The sequence below is a fragment of the Dermochelys coriacea genome, chromosome 7 (assembly GCF_009764565.3).
Source record: "Dermochelys coriacea isolate rDerCor1 chromosome 7, rDerCor1.pri.v4, whole genome shotgun sequence".
Taxonomy (NCBI): domain Eukaryota; kingdom Metazoa; phylum Chordata; order Testudines; family Dermochelyidae; genus Dermochelys; species Dermochelys coriacea.
This window is the reverse complement of record NC_050074.1, coordinates 74,264,888-74,286,282: the sequence shown is the minus strand read 5'-3', so window position 1 is coordinate 74,286,282 and position 21,395 is coordinate 74,264,888. Positions and strand designations below refer to the sequence as shown.

The 21,395-nt window shown below is 38.1% G+C and overlaps 1 protein-coding gene across 6 annotated transcripts in view; it reads right to left on the bottom strand.

Annotated features, from left to right (window-relative positions):
* GRID1 (glutamate ionotropic receptor delta type subunit 1) overlaps window positions 1–21,395 on the bottom strand; it is an 857,119-nt gene that overhangs the window by 324,625 nt on the left and 511,099 nt on the right. The window lies entirely within an intron of this gene.

The window sequence follows — 21,395 nt, the reverse complement described above, 5'->3', positions numbered from 1 at the left end:
ATCTTGCCAGAACTGTCCAAAGCTAGAATCTTTACAGTCTGATTTTGATGATCTGAGGAACAGGTTTTAGCACGTAAGCCTGGATAAAGAGTCCAGCATGCTAACAACCTTTGGTTGCTAACCATTGCTGAGCATGCCAATGAGCATAAGCCCAGCACAAGAGGTATACCAGAGAAGACTCACCCAAGTGCTAGAAAGATTGCCTGAGGTGAAGATAACTACAGAGGATATCCTCATTGTAGGTGAAAGGAGCAATGATACAGAAGCTGGATGAGACCATGACAGAAAACTGCAAGCTTTTCTACCACAATGCAGGGGCAAGAGCATAAAACTCAACCCACAACAAATGCAACTCAAACAGCATGATATGACATATGCTGGATTTTGGCTCACAGTAGAGGGCCAGAAAGCAGATCCCAACAAGATCAAGGCAGTCAGAGACAAGCCAGATCCAATGGATGTTAAAGGGGTACAGCATTTCATATGGATAATAAATTTTCTGACCAAGTTCTGTCCACACCTAGTTGTGGTAGTGGAGCCCATACATCAGCTCACAAGGGACGATGTTGTGTAGGAGCGGGCAGGTCCATAACAGCATGTATTTGGCATATTGAAATACATGATACTCTATGTCCTTGTCCTGAAGTACTACCAATTAGGATAGCTACTGACACTCCAGTCTGTCGCATTGGAGAAAGGATTGGGTGTAAATCTTTTTTACAGGGGAAGCTGGCTGCTTATGCCAGAAGAGCCCTGTCAAGAGGAATGCCCAAATAGAAGAAAAAGTTTCCGGCTTTGGCATTTCAAGCAGAACAATTCCATCAGTACACCTATGGTCACCAAGTAATAGTGCAATCAGACCAAAAATCCCAAGAGACCATCATGGTCAAGTCCCTTCTTAGCACTCCAAAGAGATTGCATTGCATGTTGATGCTCCTCCAGCGCTATGAGGTAGAGATCAAATATTGTCCAGGACAGAACAATGGAAACACCACAGAGAGGAGACAGCCAACAATCAGAGAAAGCAGGCACTAGTGTATGAGAGGTTTACCTACCAGTCCTGGAAACAGGTACTCTTGTGTGGATCCAGCCATTAGAGAGACACCAGGAGGAGTGGACTAAAGGAATCATGAGGGGTGCAATAGCACCCAGGCCATATGAGGTGATTACACAGGAGGGAAAAGCATGCATTTATTAGCCAGCAAACAACACCCAGAGTGATACAAAGGTCATCATGGAACAGAGAGACAGTCATCCAAAGGCCAACCCCACAGAGAGGGAGGAGAGTCCACAGAGAGAGAGTTTGCTAGACTCAGACAGTTGACAGGGAGACAGAGAGGTCACTGTTGGTGTGGTCACCAGACTATGTAACCAGCTGAGTCTGTGGGAAAGATGAGACTGCAACCCTGCTATGAGCTAGCAACCTATGGCGAAAGGGACACAGAGAAATGGACTGGGTTGTAATTATTTGCTTGTTAGTGTTTATAGTAATATATAATGTTTGTTTGTAAAATAGGAAAGATGTATTATCACTGGAATGGCAGACAAGGGGCCCATGTTCCCTGGAGGGACTGTTTGTGACGGGACACCCAGAAAACAGGGAACTTGGAGTGTTATGCTGGAATCAACTCAGACATATGGACAGAGTAGTGCACAAGGTTTAATAAAGTTCTGTTTGTTCAACTTAACCAGCATTCAACATCTCTTTGCAAATGAAATAGTAAGCAGAGGTAGCATAGGGCTATGCCAGTCTTCAGAGGAATCATTATAGCTGTGTACACTGGCTTTATGACTGCTTCCATAGTCTACACAGGAGCAAGAATCCAACTTTTGGGTCTTTTCTTAACACAAGTGGACATACCCTCAGGTGATTAAAATGGCTCTAAATTGTAAAATACGAGTGATTGCACAAGCCAGATAGGTCAGTCCTAACATAAAGTCGAAAATGCACTAGACAATTTTTGCTAACTGGAACTAACTGTGAAGTAATAATTGGTTCATTGGAGTGTTACTATAAAAAGTGTTATTGTGATTGGGAAGAGTATGTAAGGCTTTGCTTGATTGTCATGTATTGTGGGAGAAACAATAAACAGCAGAGTTTTGTGTGGCAACAGAAATCAGCACTGAATGAACTTCAAGATGTAGGAATCTGAAAATTTCAAAATATTTGGACTTTTATCTGAATTCATCTAACTTTCTGAGCTCTCTTTCTCTTTTCAAACAGCTGTATCCAAAATTCCTTTCCTTACAAAAACTGCTCCTTTTCTCACACAAACACACACACTTTCCCAAACCCAACCCCTCTTCACAAGACAACTGCACCCTGGAAACTGTACTATCCCATTCCTGGATCCTCCCCCAACCTCCCATCTTTAAAGAAGAACTTGCTTTCCAAATATTTAGTCTGTGATTCCTGTTATTGCCTTGTGCTCCAATTCCTATGGTCTCATGGTTCTTTGGGCTTTCTTGGATCAGAAGCTCATTGTAATGCTCTGCATGTCTGCGGGAAGTGTCACAGGAAGCAATTGCAGGCTGGTAAATCTAACTTTAGTACCAGGAAAATTGATTTCAACTATAGTAAAGAACAGAATTATCAGATATATAGATGAACAAAATGTATTGTGGAAGAGTCAAAATGGCTTTTGTAAAGGAAATCATGCCTAACCAACATATTAGGATTCTCAGAGGGGGTTAAACAAACATGTGGAAAAGATTGATTCATTGGATATAGTGTATTTTGACTTTCAGAAAGTCTTTGACAAGGTCCCTCACCAAAGCCTCTGAAGCAAAAGTAAGGAGTCATGGGATAAGAGGCAAGGTCCTCTCATCGATCAGTAACTGGTTAGAAGACAGGAAACAAAGGGTAGGAATAAATGGACAGTTTTCAGAATGGAGAGAGGTAAAAAGTAGAGCCCCCCAGGAATCTGTATTGGGACCTGCGCTGTTCAACATATTCATAAATGATCTGGAAAAAGGGGATAAACAGTGAAGTGGCAAAATTGACAAATGATACAAAATTATTTAAAATAGTTAAGTGCAAAGCAGACTGTTGCGCATTTCAGTAGGATCTCTCAAAATTGGGTGACTGGGCAACAAAATGGGAGATGACATTCAGTGTTGATAACTTTAGAGTGATGCACATTGGAAAACATAATCCCAGCTCTACATACAAAATGATGGGATCTAAATTAGCTGTTACAACTCAAGAAAGAGATCTTGGAGTCATTGTGGACAGTTCTCTGAAAACATCCACTCAGTGTGCAGCAGCAGTCAAAACAACTAACAGAATGTTACGAACCATTAGGAAAGGGATAGATAAGACAGAAAACATGTCAGGATATAAATCCATTGTATGCCTACATGTGTAATGCTGCGTGCAGTTGTGGTCGCCCCATCTCATAAAAGATGCATTAGAACTGGAAAAGGTACCGAGATGGGCAACAAAAATGATTTAAGGATGTGGAACAGCTTCCATACGTAAAGAGATTTAAAAAACAATGGGATTTTTCAGTTTGGAAAAAGACGACTAAGGGAGGTTAAGATAAAGGTCTATAAATTCATGAATGGTGTTAAGAAAGTAAATAGGGAAGTCTTATATACTCCTTCACATAACACAAGAACCAGGAATCACCAATGCAATTAAGAGACAGCAGGTTTAAAACAAAGAAAAGGAAATACATCTTCACACAACGCACAGTCAGCCTGTGAAACTCATTGTCAGGGGACACTGTGAAGGCCAAAATAATAACGGGGTTCAAAAAAGAACTAGATAAATTCCTGGAGGATAGGCCCATCATTGGCTATTAGCCAAGATGGTCAGGGATGCAACCTCATGGGGGTGCCTAGTCTCTGACTGCCAGAAGCTTGGGAGTGGATGACAGGGAATGGATCACTCAGTGATTTCCCTGTTCTGCTCATTCCCTCTGAAGCACCTGGCCTTGGACACTGTCAGAAGACAAGATATTGGACTAGATGGACCATTGGTCTGACCCACTATGGCCCTTCTTATGTTGACATTGGTGAATTAGAATAGCTGTCCATCGATTTAATGGTTTTTAATATGCAATAGATTCTTAGGTATTTAACTTAAAAACTTAATGGGATGCATAATCAAGTGTCTAAATGCTTAATGATACCATCTGATTTTAAATAATACATTTGCTAAGATTAAAAAGCATTTATATCTATTATAGCTGTTTCCAGCAATGACTGTTTTAGTTAAAGGGTTTAATAAAGTTTCCATTATAATCTCATTTCACATCATCATAACTTTCTGAAACATTTTCTTTCTTGGCTGAAATCTGCCAAGGTCAATGTTTTTCTCCCCCGTTTAAGTTTGTAAATATCCTTTCAATAATTTCTGAGACTGGAGAAAATGAAAAAAACAACAAAAATACTGTGTACATTTCTCATCATTTGGGAAAAAATGCTACCACTACTTGATTTTAAACAGGGCTGCAGCAAGAGCAGCTGAGGTTTGAAACTTGGCATGGGGAAGCTTTGTTTTGTTTGAAAGAGATTAATTTTGACTTGAGATATGACCATTAGAAGTTATATACTGAGCAGCCACAGTAGAAAATGTCCTTAGCCCTACAATTCTGAATTCAAATACAGATGTCCTATGTATGCCTGTAAAGCTAGACAAGGGCTCCTGTTGAACTGTAGCTTACACGTAGTAGTCACAGAGCCTGTTCTATCCCTATTACTACACCCAGATCCAAGGTCCAGGGAGACTGTGCAGGGCAGTTGTTCTATGAGTGCCTTACTCTGCTTTACTTTCCTTTGCAATTGCATTAGGGCCAGCCAAGATCTGACCTGCTATTACACAACAAGAACATAGAACAGCCAATTACTGACAGGAAATAACTTTTTATCAAAACTAAATGAAATCCATACCTGAGCAACTTAATTAACATATCGATGTTACGCCTAGATTCTAGCTTCCAGGAAGAGTGGTTGGCACAGCTGAAATTATCTGTTTTTAAGCCAACTTTGTCTGCTTCAACCTTGATGTAGATGCACATTAAATAATAACTCCTTTCTTCTTTTAATGGAAAACAGGCAGCTCTAATTGTCAGTCATTTGTTAAATTACGGTGGCTGGCACTGAGGTTAGTAATGGTTTGGAATGTAGGTATTATTATGGGTGCTTTATTGATTTTTATTATTAAACACTTGCACTGATGTAACATGAGGCCATGGCCCTGTTGTGCTATGCGCTGTACAACCATATATTAAATGACAGGCCCTGCCCCCATATTTAAATCTGTTGTAGGTCTATCTGTCTAAGCCCTGGTCTACACAGGGGTGGGGGGGGGTGGGAATCGATATAAGTTACGCAACTTCAGCTACGTGAATAACGTAGCTGAAGTCGACTTACTTAGATCGACTTACCATGGTGTCTTCACCATGGTGAGTAGACTGCTGCCATTCCCATGTTGACTCTGCCTGCACCTCTCACGGCACTGGAGTACAGAAGTTGACGGGAGAGTGCTCAGGGATCGATCTATCGTGTCTAGACTGGACGCAATAAATCGATCCCCGCTGGATCGATCGCTGCCTGCCGATCCGGCGGGTAGTGAAGACATACCCTTAGATACTTATATGACCATCATATGAGTACCTTAGGTAGACCCTGACCATCTCACACTGTAATGTTTCTATTCAGACAGCACAGCTTGTGAGGTAGGGAAGTCGTACTATCCCCATTTTACAGATCAGGAACTGAAGTACAAGGAGGCTAAATGACTGGTCCAAAGTCAAACAGTAAGTCTGTGGCAGAGCAGGGAATTGAATCATGAACTAGTATCTTAACCATTGGACCATACTTCCTCTCTATAGTTTAGGTTATATCACAACTCTTATTATAATCCCTTTCTTTCAGTTGCTCAGAAATTTCCTAAAATGTCACCTTTGGGGCTGGAGAGTCAAGGTGGGTGAGGCAATATCTTTTATTGGACCAAATACTGTTGGTGAGAGACAAGCTTCGAGCAACACAGAGCTCCAAAAAGCTTGTCTTTCTCACCAACAGAAGTTGGTCCGATAAAAGATATTACCTCACCCACCCCCACCCCTACTCCTCAGTCTCTCTAATATCCTGGGACTGTCATGGCTACAACTACATTGGATACAACCTTTGGAGCTGAAATTCTCCAGCTGTGATTTCAGCAGAGAGGTGATTTTGTTTTGTTTTGATAGTTACAGCAAGAACACTTCAGAAATATGTCGGTTATGAAAAGGTGAAAATAAATTATTCTTTTTCCATTTTAAGTATATTTTAAATTAATGTTTTGCTCACACTTAATTAAAAAGTTATTAAAATCTACAAATGGAAATGTAATGGCAGGAACTTGGTGGGTTTCTCTTCACTAGGAAATTTAATCCTGGTTCTGCTCAGTTTGTAACAATCGAGTAAGGTGACAAGCAGCTGACCATGACTGACTGGTTAGTACAAACTGTGATGGCCTTGTTCAGCATTATGTCAGCTAATCATGTGTAAACCCTAGTTCCAGTGATTTTTACTCCTGACTAGCTGGCACAATGCTGAAAAGAAACTGTCCTTGTCTACACCGAACTTTCTGAATGGTGTCAGTTTACTCAGTTATCAAAAGCAGAGTTTAAACTGGATTAAATTTCCAAGTAAACGTAAGGCCACTGAGGACTAAACACATTTCTTGTTTGGAAAAAGAAACAAAAAAAAGGCAAATGTTAAAAGGGTTAAATAATTCAGGTGCATGTGTTTGCAGTAATGTGTGCTAACATTAGGAGCTATCATATAAGTTAGTAAATTGTAGCTAGTTAGCTTCATGGCTAATAGCTATATAGAAAGCTTATAAGTAATTTAGGGAATTTCTACATTGTGCACAAGCCCACCTGGCCCAGAGGCATAGTTTATGAACTCCCCTTGGCCTGATTCACTTAAAAACTGTCCAAAAAAAGGAAGCCCATTAAGCTCTTCTAACCTGATAATTCTGGATTTATTTATTCACATACTTTAACAGAAAAAATATAAGTTTTAAAAGTATATATTTGTGTTATATTAAGGTTCAAAATGAGGGGCCTCAGTCCTGCATTTCATAGCATGTGAGTGAACTGCCATACTCAACTAATGTCCCATTGAAGCAAGTGTGAGGTTAAATGTGTGCATAGACGTTTTAAGGCCCCGCTCTGGCAAACTCTCACACTGTACACACAGAAGTTTGGGTCTACTCCCATGTGTAAATGTTTGCAGAACAGGGTCCTTAAATATATTGACATCAGGAAATACTGAAGGCTGAATATGCCTCCTTAACTTTGCACTCTTGTGCACTATTATAAAATCTGACATTACATTACATGCTATTTCTCATGTTATACTTAGTTGTGCAGTTTTTTCTCCTTAAAATAAAAAAGTTAGTGTTAGCACTTAAGCACTCACAAGTACATTTAATTTAAAAATAAAAACACAAACAGAAGAATTTAAGTAAGGTTTTAAATGTCTAATAATGAATAATACAGTACTTCATAATTAAAAAGAAAACCTACTACACATTGAAAATGTCCTTTTATTTAATAGTTACAAAGAGAATCTTGTAATGCTACGCCAGTTTGAGTTTATTTCAGTACTTGCTCCACTGAACTCCAGAAAAGTACTATTCCCTTTTCACACATGTGTCACAATGGATTAACATTCTTACTATATATTTAGAGATGAGTACATGTGAATATGAAAGAGAATAAAAGAAAGCAAGGAGTTGTACTTCCCACTAGGTAACAGGTTTCTCTGACAGATAAAGTGTCACTCCATGCTCACACAGTTCATGTTGAGATTCATTTACCTGACAAATTACTCCCATAAACTTCTAGCTTCATTATTTCCTCACATAATGATGCCTGATTTTTTTTCTGGAGTGATTTGTTTTGGAACTGAACATCTGGTATCATATTATACACAAACTTCTTTCCCATTAATATAAAGAAACAAATGTTACCTTAAAAATATGTTGTTTTGCAAAAAAGGGATTATATCATATAAATTTTAAATATATGTACATTAAAATGAAAAAAAATATATAAACATATTTAAAGTTTACCTATGACATAATCTCTTTGCAAAACAAAATATTTTTAAGGTGACATTTGTTTCTTGATAGTAACACACACACAATACAACAGAAGGCATAAGACCCTTTTATACTGTAATGTCAGTTATTTTAAGTACAGAATGATCGACCCAAACAGCAATACGCAAATGTTTATTGAAAAAGGTACATTTTCAAAAAGTGGTCATCAAGTTCTGTGCATACTTATTACTACCTGTAGATATCCCAAACCTGAATTCCTAGGTGTTGTTATGAAAACATTGTTTTAAAGCATCTTATTTATTTACAGATTTTGTTGTAGTTGTTGTTAAAGAAAACATTAGACATTAGAAAAGGAGTACTTGTGGCACCTTAGAGACTAACAAATTTATTAGAGCATAAGCTTTCGTGAGCTACAGCTCACTTCATCGGATGCATTAGACATTAGACAGAGTTTATACCCCACTTCTTTTTCCCCAAGCCAATGAAGAAAATCTACATGTACTGCACCATCAAAATATCTACGAGAGTGCTAATTCAGTTAAGGGAATAGGTATGCCAATGTGCTGACATCTGATTTGCACGGGCTCCCAGCCAGTAAGTCCTGGACATCATTCAGTGTCGTAAACAGCAGGAGATGATACATTTGGTTCCTTGACGGATTTAATATACTATACAAACTTCCTTCATACAGGCAATTGTATTTTGCAACTGTCTCAGTAGTAGATTGAGAAATTCAATCAAAAATGAAATTAAATAAATTTAATGGGGAGCCGGGAAGAGAAAGAGAAAAATTTAAATCTGATCAGACAGAGATGTGGGGGACTTGTTAAAAAAGCATTTTCCTTGACATTTTTTGCCTATTCTTTTTGCAGTTGTTCCAGACATTTGTATTTAAATAATAATTTATGGTTCCCTCCACCCTCCCCTCGCAATAGCTGGGTTTCACCTACTACATTTTGCACTGGAATTATATTCCTGTATTTGACACTTTGGGATTGGTCACACATTCTTGCAGAAACACCTATGGCATGTTTTCCTGGAAACATTCCTCAGGGAATAGGATTTGGATGCACTCCCCCTCTAGAACATGCACCAGTCCTTTCCCTGAATTCTGTGTCGCTTGGGAGATTTGTATGCAGCAATACTTCGCTAGTAGGGTTGCCAACTTAGTAATATTTAAAAACCGGACACTCCAGCAGGACTGATGGAATCTCCCCCAAGACCTCACCTCTGCCCAGGTTGGGAGGGACTTGTCTGCAGAGCTGGGGATGGGAGCTGCAACTGCCTGACACAGGCAGGAGACAGCCCCCAGTTGAGTAGGGGCTGGCATGGGTTGATGACCCAGCACCTCCCCCACCCGCAGTAATTGGACTTTTGGTGTCCGGTCAGTAGATTTGACCGGACACTGTCAGGTCCCCTTTTTGACTGGACTTTCCAGTAGAAAACTGGGCATCTAGCCAGCCTTCACAACAGCTTATGACATGGAGTTCATACCAACAAACCCTTCCTGGAGTTTACTAGGCATATGTACTGGAAGAAGAATATAGTTAGTCAAATTGGAACAGAGCCAAAACACAAGTTACTTAGAATCTTGTAGAAAGTGTCATGTTTAATATCTCATTATACATATCAAAAGCACAAAGCTGATGTATTGGGTCAAAAAACTGGAAACTACTGAACACCACTTCCTACTGTATCTGGGTATTCTTTGGAGAAGTTCTGTCACAGGGCAAACACTCCTCCCCCTCATGCCAGGATGTGGTGTTGCAGGGATTCTTCTGCTCTAACAACCTTGCTTGTCACCAGGATGCTGTAGCAGACTTCAGTTTCTATGGCCTGACCATCTGGGCAGGTCACCTTTCAGGTTAACAAAAGTCTAATAGCCTTTAGGCCAGCCCTTAAGTGCCCATCTGAAGTCATCGGTCTGTCTCTTTTAGTCCGGAGGCGTATTGCACCTCTCGCTGGGGGTATGGGATGGGAAGGGAAATGAAGACCACACCCATTCTGTCCTCTGGAGTTCTCTCTCCTCATGCAGCTTTTTCCTAGCTGGCTACTGAGGCACTTCCTCAAGACCATACTCAGCCTCACTGACATAAACCCTCTGTCTGAGCTCCAGCCTTTTATGCCAGATGCTACTAATAAGGCCCTCAGTGACAGCTGGAGGGATACTTGGTCCATTATTAACCTTTTCCTGGCTGTCTACACACCCCATCACAAGTTCCATTCAAGTAACAGCCAACTCCAAGGCTGCTACGGCTGAAGACTAAAAGTACCTTATTGAAGAACGTTCCAACCAGATAGCTACTCACTTTTTATGTCACTGATTGTGACTGATGCAGGTGTGGCAACAAAAAATAATGTTATTATATCACTACAACCTCAGTTCAACCTTGAAAGGAAAAGGGGAGCTATAAAAATGGTATATGCATTTAACAAAATCATAGTTTAAAGTTAATAGTGATACTAAATCACATTAGGAAAATATTCTGATATAAAGCTCTCTCCATAACACAATCCCTGCAGTAATCCCTGTCAACATATGTAATAACAGTAAACGGAACTAAACTAGATTAGAAAAGCTTAGGAGAGGCTTTAGAGGTCAGCTAGGCAGTTATTTGTCCAGTGTCCCATTACTGACAGACTCAGTCAACTCTATGTGCTCTTAAAAGGCATCTGGTTCTGAAGTTACACTAATAAGGTCTATTTGCAACATTCTGAAAGGCAATCTGTGAAAGTTGTGAACTAGGACTGTCGAGCCTTAAATATAAAAAGAGAATTAATACCCTGTTGTTCACTAACTGGTTGTTACTTTTCTGCTACAAATCTACCACCAGTAAATTAAATGTGACAAAACTGATTATCTTTTTTCCACTGAGCTTCTTTGGAAGTGCCATTTGGAGCTAATTTTCTTTCCTTCATTTATGTCTGAAAGGGGGGAAAGTAATTACACCTAAATTCACTAAAACTAGGTATTCTTTGGAACTGGAAGATAGTTGTACCCATTTTGCACAGTACCATGCTCGGAAAGCTCACATGCTGATAAATCTTTGTTCACCATTCAGGAAGTCCAAATAGTATAAAATTACATGTTAAATTACAATCAGTTTTTTGGAGCTTTCTTCCAGTGGCCACCAGATAATACGACTGAAATTTAAACTTGCAATGCTCCTCACATATGGCACCAGTATCACTAGTTTCCATAATGCTTCAACACAGACTTAACACTCAGAAGAACTTTAATAAACTATTAGATGTTTAAATTACAGCATGCACCTTATGACTACTAAGCCAGTATTCAGGTAGTGGGTTGGAAACCAATTTCCATTCACTTTCACTGGACTTTATACTGTGGCACAGTTATTGTCGTCAGTTAAGGAGTGAACATGCCTTCACTGAAATGAATGGCAGAACTTGTATTGACTTCAGTGGTGCAGAAATGGGCCCCTGAAATATGAAACACCTCCAAAGATCTCAAAGCCCTTTTACCAACATTAATCAATGAAGCCTCACAAAATCCTGGCCAGGTAGCTAAGTATACACAGTTTACAGATAGATAAAATAGATGGAAGTATTAAGTGACTTAACCAATGTAAAACAATCAGTCAGTGCCATAGCTGTAAATGGAACTCTGGATATCTTGACTCCAAGTTCCCCTACTCTAACCAGTAGACTACACTGCTTTTCTGGACTACTCTTCTGTCTGGGAATGTCATGTTTCAAAAAAAGTTGATTTTCTACCAGATTCTTTGAATTTTAATACATTTGATAGTTTGTACATCTGAAGCAAGAGTTGTACTGACCCAAATGGGTGCAACATTGTTTTAAGGTAGCTTTCAAAAAACAAATAGATACAACCAGAAACAACATAGTGAATCCAAGCAAGGTTTCCTCTTTGTCTTCAAAGCTGACCACCTCTCTGATTGGACACCTCCCAAAAAGTAGTAAGGGCTGCTACCAATAATAGATCTCACTAAACATCAAAGCTAGTACCTTAAAAAGTCCATCAAACAAATAGTTGATGTTGCAAGTATAGTTGGTTTTGGAGGAGAGGAGGACATTCAGATGAATCCACTATTCAAGAGTAAATTTATGTTTCCAATAATTAATATTTATTTATAATGCATTTTTCCTGTTTATTCATTTCTATTTCTGAGTCCCGTTCCAATAAATGCTTAACCTTGCAATAAAGCCAAAATATAATATAAATAGGCTGGAGGGATTAGATTTTTTTATCAGTAAATGTTGGTGAACATCAATTTCATGGCACACACACAAACTGACAAATGTTTCCATAGATAATAATCAAAATGTACAGATATGCAAAGTAAGAAAAATACTGCTAGACAATCTAGTAGAGTTTGATTTAAGGACATCCTCTTTGTATATTTTTATGTTAACATTTTGTGTTTTATAAAGCTCAACTTTTTGAATCTCAACATCAAATGTCACTTGACTTATCCCCCCATTAATTTCCTGCAACTATTAAAATTTAAATAGATAAAAATAAAAATACTTAAAAATATGCATCAACATTATCTGTCAAAATTATTACAAAAATTAAAATTGAGTTCTGCAAAGCCTAAATATGAGCAATGAATGAGCTTCTTTAATGAAAAATACCCCCATGCACATCACCTGGAAAATTTCCAGCAGAACAGAAACAGAAGAGGCATCACAGATTGCTTTTAAAAGAAACATGCTCTCTAAGCAAGGGACCAGACCATCACCATAAAAGAAGACAGCTGGGGGCAGGAAGGGCTTTGCCTTCCCTAAGGACACTGATGGATCCCAAGGACTCTTAGGAGGAGTGAAGACTCTGAGCGGGAATTGTGTTCAGATATTTATTTTTTTGCATAGATTTACAACTCTTCTGTGCTCAGTGGTCTTGATAATAATACACTTCAAATGTCTGTGGAAACATCCTTATGATTCATTGACACAACAGAAGGGTTGCACTAGGGAGGACTATTTTCCCTCTACTTCCTAGCAGAAGAGGTTTGACCTTTGTTATGAGATTTGTGCTAAAAATAAAAACACACAGATCCTTTTTACACTGATAAAAAAAAACAGGACATGCCATCAATGTAGAGAACAAATAATGCGGGCAAGTACGGCCTGAGAAATGATGTGTCTTTTTGTTCCATGGCTGCTGTAGATAAACTTCCAAAAGATGTCTCTTAATGATGGAGGATCCCATTATTTTGTCTTTAAATAAAATTGATCCACCCAAACACCACAGTGAGTGATCACTCACTTTATAACCGCACTGACTGTACAGAAAACTAGAAAGATGGTAAGTGTGGTTGTTCAGAAAGAAGGTGTTCTAAATAGTCTCTGGACTGATTACCATCATCTGATATATTCTGAAAACAACCTGACACAGAACTGGCATAAGTGGAATGGTGAAAAGCATTAACTCCATTTAATTATTTTTACTGCTCATGATCTTGCCTGGTCCTCAGTACACTGCACCTTAGTCTCCAAAACTTTGAGAATCACTTTCCCTTCCTAAGTTGTTTGTATCTAAAGCAGTTAAACTTACGTAGTTTTATCAATCAGTTATTACATGGTGGCCTTCCATTCTGTCTTGTGTCTATTGTCCTTTGTCTGTAATTGATCCATCTCTCAGGCTGTTTTAATTTGCTTGTTTTCCTTAAATGTTTTGGTCTGTGTTGGTTCTTGTTTAATTATCTCTGTCTTTGATCAATTCCCTGTCAGAATCTCTTGCTTTCTCCGTCTTCTGTAGAAATACAGGCCCTCTACCCAAATCCTTAATCTTTTGATAATTTCATAATTTGATTTGCTTAAGTTTATATCTGTCCTCTTCTTGAAGCAGCTGTTTTTATCAAATCCTGTATGGTTCATATTTTGAACTTTCCCTGTCTCTCTTTTATGTAGCAGTCTCTCTCTCTCTCTGTATTTACTTGTAAGTGAGCTGTAGCTCACGAAAGCTTATGCTCAAATAAATTTGTTAGTCTCTAAGGTGCCACAAGTACTCCTTTTCTTTTTGCGAATACAGACTAACATGGCTGCTACTCTGAAACCATACAAAAATCTGTTACTTATTTTGATGCTTTCTGAACGTTGCTCAGTTTTGGCCCTATTTTTCTTCACTATCCATTCCCCTGTAGATGTGTTCTTCCCTAGCACCTTTTCTAAACAAATTTCTCCAATAATATCACTCTGTGGATGTGTGCACATACCCGTATTCAGAAATATCCAGGTGATCCTTTTTTGCTTTGAATTATTATCTTTCTTTTTTTTTTCTTTTAAAATAAACTATTACTATTTCCTAAAACCTCATGCTTGAACAGGAAAACATGAATGAAAGTGATTTAAAAAAGGTAAAACGACAAAGCCTCAACATTGAGTCAATTACTAAATTTTGTTCTCTGGAGTTTTTTATGCTATTAGTTCAGGACCAAGACACTGTACAAACTGACTGGTGTAAATGTGGAGTGACTCCACTGAAGTCAGATTTATATGGGTGTAATTGAGAACAGCAGTTATTGTTCTGTTAACACTTAGAAATAACACAGTAAAGAAAGCCTTCTTCCATTGTTTAGACAGTTAAAATAGAAGTGTTTCTTCCTATTCCTCCTCTCTCCACTGCCCTCCAGTCTTTTATACTTAGAGTATCTAAAAGCACTTTACAAAACAATGAGTTAGATACTGAGTGCATGTATTAGTAATAGCTCGAGCAGCCTGGGCATTAAGGGCTGATCCTGCAACACGTTTACTACCTTCTCCAAGCAGGGTTGCTGGAACAATTTTTATAGTGGGGGTGCTGAGAGCCATTGAACCAACTGTAAACCCAGTATATAATGGAAACCATTTCAAGCCGTCAGTGCAGTAGCACCCCTAATTCTAGCACCTATGCCTCCAAGATGCTGAGGGACCTCAAACACGAATGGCTTCACTGTCATCTTTCTGTTACAACATCTAACAGCACACATTGTGTGGAATAATGGGTTCTCCCACATTCTTTTTGAAAAGTGCCAAAGGATCCTTAATTTCTAGTTATCAGGGATAAACAAAAGGGATGGAAAATAGAAACAATGAGCCAAATGAATTGGTCTAAGTAGACACCACTGAATATAATGGATTTACTAATCTACCATCAGTGGTAAATTTTGGCCTGTAACACGCCAAATCCTATTGGCCAGTGGCAGTTGCTGGGTTAAGGGTGTGATTTTTCTTTCAAGATCTTCAAGTGAACATCTGTTTTCCTCAAAGCTGTAAATGTCAAGTCAAGAATTTCCAATTACACTCCCCTCTGTTTTATTTAGTGTGAGGATATTAGTGGCATAATTAGTTTGTGATGAAGTTTTGCATCATCCTCTTTCCACCAAAATTAAATATATTTGTAAAATTCTAATGAATAAGATATGCTGGTTACAAAGAATTAAATGAGAGAGAAAGAGAGAAGCCTATGAAGATGCCTACAGTAGCAAATCAAGAAACAAAGCAGGAAAAATTTACAGGTTGATTATGGCAGCAGGTGGAGCAGCACAATCAGGATTAGTTCCTTGTGTAACATGACAGAACACACACGTGCTGTGACTCTCTCCTTCTTAAATCTCCTAATGAAGAATTGCCTCTTAAGCCAACAAAAATGAGGCTGACAAAGATTTAAGATCGAGTCTTGCTCATCTGTTTTCTATCTACAAATCATTTTAACTGTTAAACATCTGTGGGTTGCTTTTTGGTCTTGGATTCAACACATAAATATTCTGTTTTTTAATCAATGAGGCATATTTTGTTAATTGTCTCAGCTGGGTCTCATAATTGCAGCTCCCCTCATCAAACATGTTGGCACTTCAAAATCTTCCCATAAGAAACAAAACCACAACAAAAAATCACCTTTTTACCCATCTATCTGTGCATATTTCATTAGCTTGAATCAGCAATAAAACTTTAAGAGATGTTGATGTGAACAGATGATATGAACAGATAGCAGCACATGACTTGAGCTTCAAAAGGCAAGCACTTTAGTTAAACCCAAAATACAGGCAAGGTCATTGAAAGTTCAGAGTTGAAAGTTCAGTTATTCAATCAGTTGGCAGTAGCCTCTGTTTTGCTGCACTCTATTCCAAGGCAGGAATTCCTGCCATCAAACCCCTCCTCTTTAATTGGTTAAATTCTTCATGGACTTTATCTACTTTATTTCTTTACCCCTTTATCTACCTACTCTCAAAGCCCTTCTGAGTCTGCAGCTTCAGTCTTTGCCTCCTATTAATATTGCTATTAGTTGTGCCTGGAGGACCCAGTCAGGATTGGGGTCCCATTGTGTTAGGTGTGGTGAAATACTTGTGCAATATGGCCCTTACTCTGAAAAAGCTAAACTCTTTACTGCAACTTTTCTCTTTAACAACAATAATAATTAATACATACAATATGCAGCACTTATGTATCTGAAATTAGGTTTATACCTAATGTATGCAACACCATGGTCCTGTAATGGTGTAGTCTAGCTCTTTACTGCTTAACTGGTGAACTCTCTTAAAACAGATTGATTTGTAAGCAACCGCAAATGCTTCACCCCCTTACATAATCTACCAAAATGCATACAAGTCATAGCCAGTGACTCAAAGCTGAAGCCAGATATCATGAGGGAAGTTGAAGATATCACAGAGGTTTCTGGTATAATAGGAAGTCTAATAAGAGGCCAATATGACTTCATTAGGAGTTCTTTAATGACCTATAAATCAAAAAAGGAATCCTATAAAAAGTGGAAACACGGACAAATTGCTAAGGATGAGTACAAAAGAACAGCACAAGTATGCAATGACAAAATCAGAAAGGAAAGGCACAAAGTTATACTTAGCAAGGGACATAAACGGCAATAATAAGAGGTTCTCTAAATATATCAGGAGCAAGAGAAAGATGAAAGAAAGTGTAGGTCCACTACTTAGTGAGGAAGGAGAGCTAACAACAGATGACATCAAGAAAGTTGAGGCTATAAGAAACTCATGCAGCCTGTGCAAGGCTTGTAACTGAATTAGTATAGCTTACACTCACTGGTCATTGCCCAACAGAGGCCACCCACCCTGGCTATATAAGAACTCAGTGAGTGTCAGTCAGCGTTTGCTCAATGCCACTGCTGCCTAGCTCCTTATCAACTAAGGAGACGTTCTCAAAATAAAGCCTGAAGCTGCCTCAGTTGAATCCGAGTCTGTTGTGAATGTTGTCCTGTTCCATGACAGGATAGAGGTATTTAATATCTATTTGCTTCAGTCTTCATTAAAAAGATAAACTACAACCACATACTCAATACAATTAATATTAACAACAAGGGGGAATGAATGCAAGACAAAATAAGGAAAGAACAGATTACAGATTATTTAGATAAATTAAATGTATTCAAGTCACCTGGGGCACATGAAATTCATTGTAGGGTACTTAAAGAACTAGTTGAAGTGATCTCGGAACCATTAGTAATTCTCTTTGAGAACTTAGGGAGGACAGGTGAGGTCCCAGAGGAGTGGACAAGGGCAAACATAGTATCTATCTTTAAAAAGGGTAACAAAGAGGACCAAGGGAATTATAGACCAGTCAGCCTAACTTTGATACCTGGAAAGATACCAGAATAAATTGTTATATTATCAGTTTATAAGCACCTAGAGGATGATAGAGTTGTATAAGTAATAGCCAACATGGATTTCTCAGGAACAAGTCATGCCAAACCCATTTGATCTCCTTTTTTGACTGTTACTGACCTAGTAAATGGGGGGGAGCAGTTGACATGATATATCTTGATTCTGATAAGACTTCTGACACAGTCCCATTTCACACTCTCATAAGAAAACTAAGGAAATATGGTCTAGATATCATTACTCTAGGTGGGTACACAACTGGTTGAAAGACATACTCAAAGAGCAGTTATAAATGGTGCATTGTCAAATGATGTACCTAGCTGGGTCCAGCAGGGATCTATCCTGTGTCTGATACTATTCAATATTTTCATTAATGACTTGGATAATGGAGTGGAAAGTACGCTTATAAAACTTGTGGATGACACCAAGTTGGGAAGGGCTGGTAGCACTTTGGAGGAGAGGATTAGAATTCAAATGACCTTGACAAAGTGGAGAACTGGTCTGGAATCAAGAAGATGAAATTAAATAAAGATAAGTGCAAAGTACTACACTTAAGAAGGAAAAATCAAATGCACAATTACAAGATGGGGAATAACTGGCCAGTACTAGTACTGCTGAAAAGGATCTGAGGGTTATAGTGTCCACTATGGGTGGCTCCACTGTAGGGGACTCCAGAGCAATATCCCTGAGGGAGTGTTGGGGCTTTACTCTACTCAGCACTGGTCAGGCCCCAGCTGGAGTACTGTGTCCAGTTCTGGGTGCCACACTTTAGGAAAGATGTGGACAAATTACAGAGAGTCCAGGGGAAGAGCAACAAAAATGATAAAAGGATTAGAAAACCTTTGACCTATGACAAAAGGTTAAAAAAGGTCACATTTAGTTTTGAACAAAGGAATATGAATAGAAATTTTCAAATATGTTAAGGGCTTCTATAAAGAAGATGGTAATCAATTGTTTTCCATGTCCACTGACAAAAATACTGGGCTTAAGCTTCAGCAAGGAACTATTAGATATTAGGAAAAACCTTAGAGCAATAAGGGTAGTTAAGTTCTGGAACAGGCTTCCAAAGGAGATTAGAATACCTGCTCTGGTAGACAGGGTGCCACAACAGAATAAATCCACATCTCTGCACAGGGCCATACCACCTCACGCCTTACAACAGTCATAGTCTATTAAAATGGAATAATTTGAGTATGAACTTGAATGGGATCTATAGGAGAAGTTTATAATAGAAATAGTCATCTAGTCCAGATCACTTTATATAGTCAAACACAGACTTCTATTGTCTATAGGGTTAGTTTCTATTAGAGTCAAGTACAGTATTTGGCTACTTTAGAAAAAATATTAAACATTTACAAAACTATTGTGCTAGTTCATTATTCTTCTATGAAACATTTAGCTAAGACTATCTAATGAATAAAATATGTTGTTGATTAAAATATATTATTTTGAAACACTTGTTTAAGTTTGCCTATAAATATATGATGTTATAAAACATGAGACGAGTTTAAAAACAGATTTTTTTTAATGTTAGAATAAAAAGGCACTTTTTACTTTTCAGCTACTTAACTGGAAGTATTAATCACTCCAAGAACATTTTGTAATTTATATTATTCATTATAAAATGGCAACAGAACAGAGGGAATGATCAGTATTATAGCTAGTGAAACCTTAACTAATCCTTTCACATGAGATGTTTACTTCATTTGTAAAAACTAAAGACACTGAAAAACAACAATACATACCTCTTGTATAGTGCTTTAAAAAGGAGATATCATTATCCCCATTTTACAGGTGGGGAAACAGAGGCACAGAGTGGCAGTAACTTGCCCAACCCCACCCAGCAGGCTAGTGGCAGAGGCAGGAATAGAACACAGGTCTCCTAAATCCCATTTAATGCTCTATCCACTAGGCCATGATACTTCTACCAATGGTTTTAAATGGTGCACATAATTTTTTATTTAGTTGTTTTTAAAGGACTTTAAAGATTTCCTTCTTCTAAAGCACAAATTTTGTTTTTCACATATCTAGGTTTAAAGAACACTCGAACTCTCCCTTCCCTCCCCCTTCCCCGAAAGTATTTCAAGCTAGTGTATTCTGGACTCTGTTTTTATTGCAAATGGACTGTAAGTGTTAATTATTTGAAATTGCTATTATATTAAAATGCAATCATTGGTTTAATTGAAACAATGTCATTTTAAGCTTATTGCCAGTTTTGTCTTGATCATTAAACATCATCTCATAGCCCTATGATTCCTGGTTTTAAAGATATATTGTATTAGGTTAACTCACTTCTACTAGTCAGCAACTCAGATTCCAAATGTACTTAATAAACTTGGTCTACTATACCTCTCCTTAGGTCCAACTTAGAGGCAAAGGCAGATGACAATAGATAAGATTGAATCCTTCCTACTATGTACTGCTGGCAACTTCAATCTTCAATGCTGTTAAAAATATATCTAAGACAATCTTTAATCATTATTAGTAAACTTGATGAGTGTAGAAAAAAATTGAGTTGTAACAGACAAAATATGAAAGATAGTAACCATCTGTCATTTCACTTCTGAAACTGAAAAGCATTTTCCATGTGTCATACATTATATCAAATTAAATAAGTGTCAGCCAGTCAAATAAAGGACATTGATTAATTGAAAGAAGCACCCATGATACATACTTCATCTGAATGAATCAACTGTACTTACAGAATTACTTGATTTGAAATAGCAGCACTTACTAAAAGTTTGAAGTGGCCTCTGATTGGCTGAGTAAGTCCATTTTCCCAACCATAGTATATCTTCTCGAGAGCACTGCTTTGAAAGCATCACTGTACTACACCAATGTCAAAGGTTTGAAAATGGCTTGTTAGATCACCCACTCCATGGAGATTTGATTGTCTTATAAATGTATTTCCATTTCTCTTTACATGTACCCAAAATGTACCTGTCTAGAGCTCATGAGAGATGCCAGTTGGACTCAAGTACACCCTAGGTACAAGAACTGGAAAGAATTCAGAGACGGGCAATGAGAATGATCAAGGGCATGGAAAAATTCATATGCATAATATTGAATAGACTGGAATTGTTTATCTTAGAAAGGAAATGAATAAGAGGGGCATGATAAAAGTATATAAAATAATAAATGATCTAGAGAAGGTAGACTGGTAGTTTCTGTTCTCCCTGTCTCATAACATAAGAAGAAGGGACACTGAATGAAATTAAAAGGTGGGGGAAAAACCAAAAACCAATCAGAGGAAATACTTTGTTCATACAACGTGCAATGAGACTACAGAACTCATCACCACTGGAAATCATGTAGGCCAAGAACTTAGCAAGATTAAAAAAGGGACTAGACATATATGAAAATAAAAACAACTCCAGAATTATCGCAATTAATGAAAAACATTTTGGAAAGGATATTAAATCTTGTTTTGGGGCTGAAACCAGTCTCTATCAAAGAACAAGATGAGACATAATGGGTGAAGCAGATTACCACACACATGTCTACCACAGGGTTCTTACATCTTCTTCTGAAGCATTTGGTACTGCCACTGTCAGAGACAGGATATTTGACTAGATAGTTCCTGGGTCAGAAATTCTTATTTTTCTATGACAGCAGTGCAAAAAGTTCCCCATCAGAGAGCATCTTAATCAATCTGGAGTGATTGCCATGTAATTAGATTATTCATTCTCCAGAACTCTTTCAGGACCTTCTCCAGAGACTACAGATAGTGATGGTGG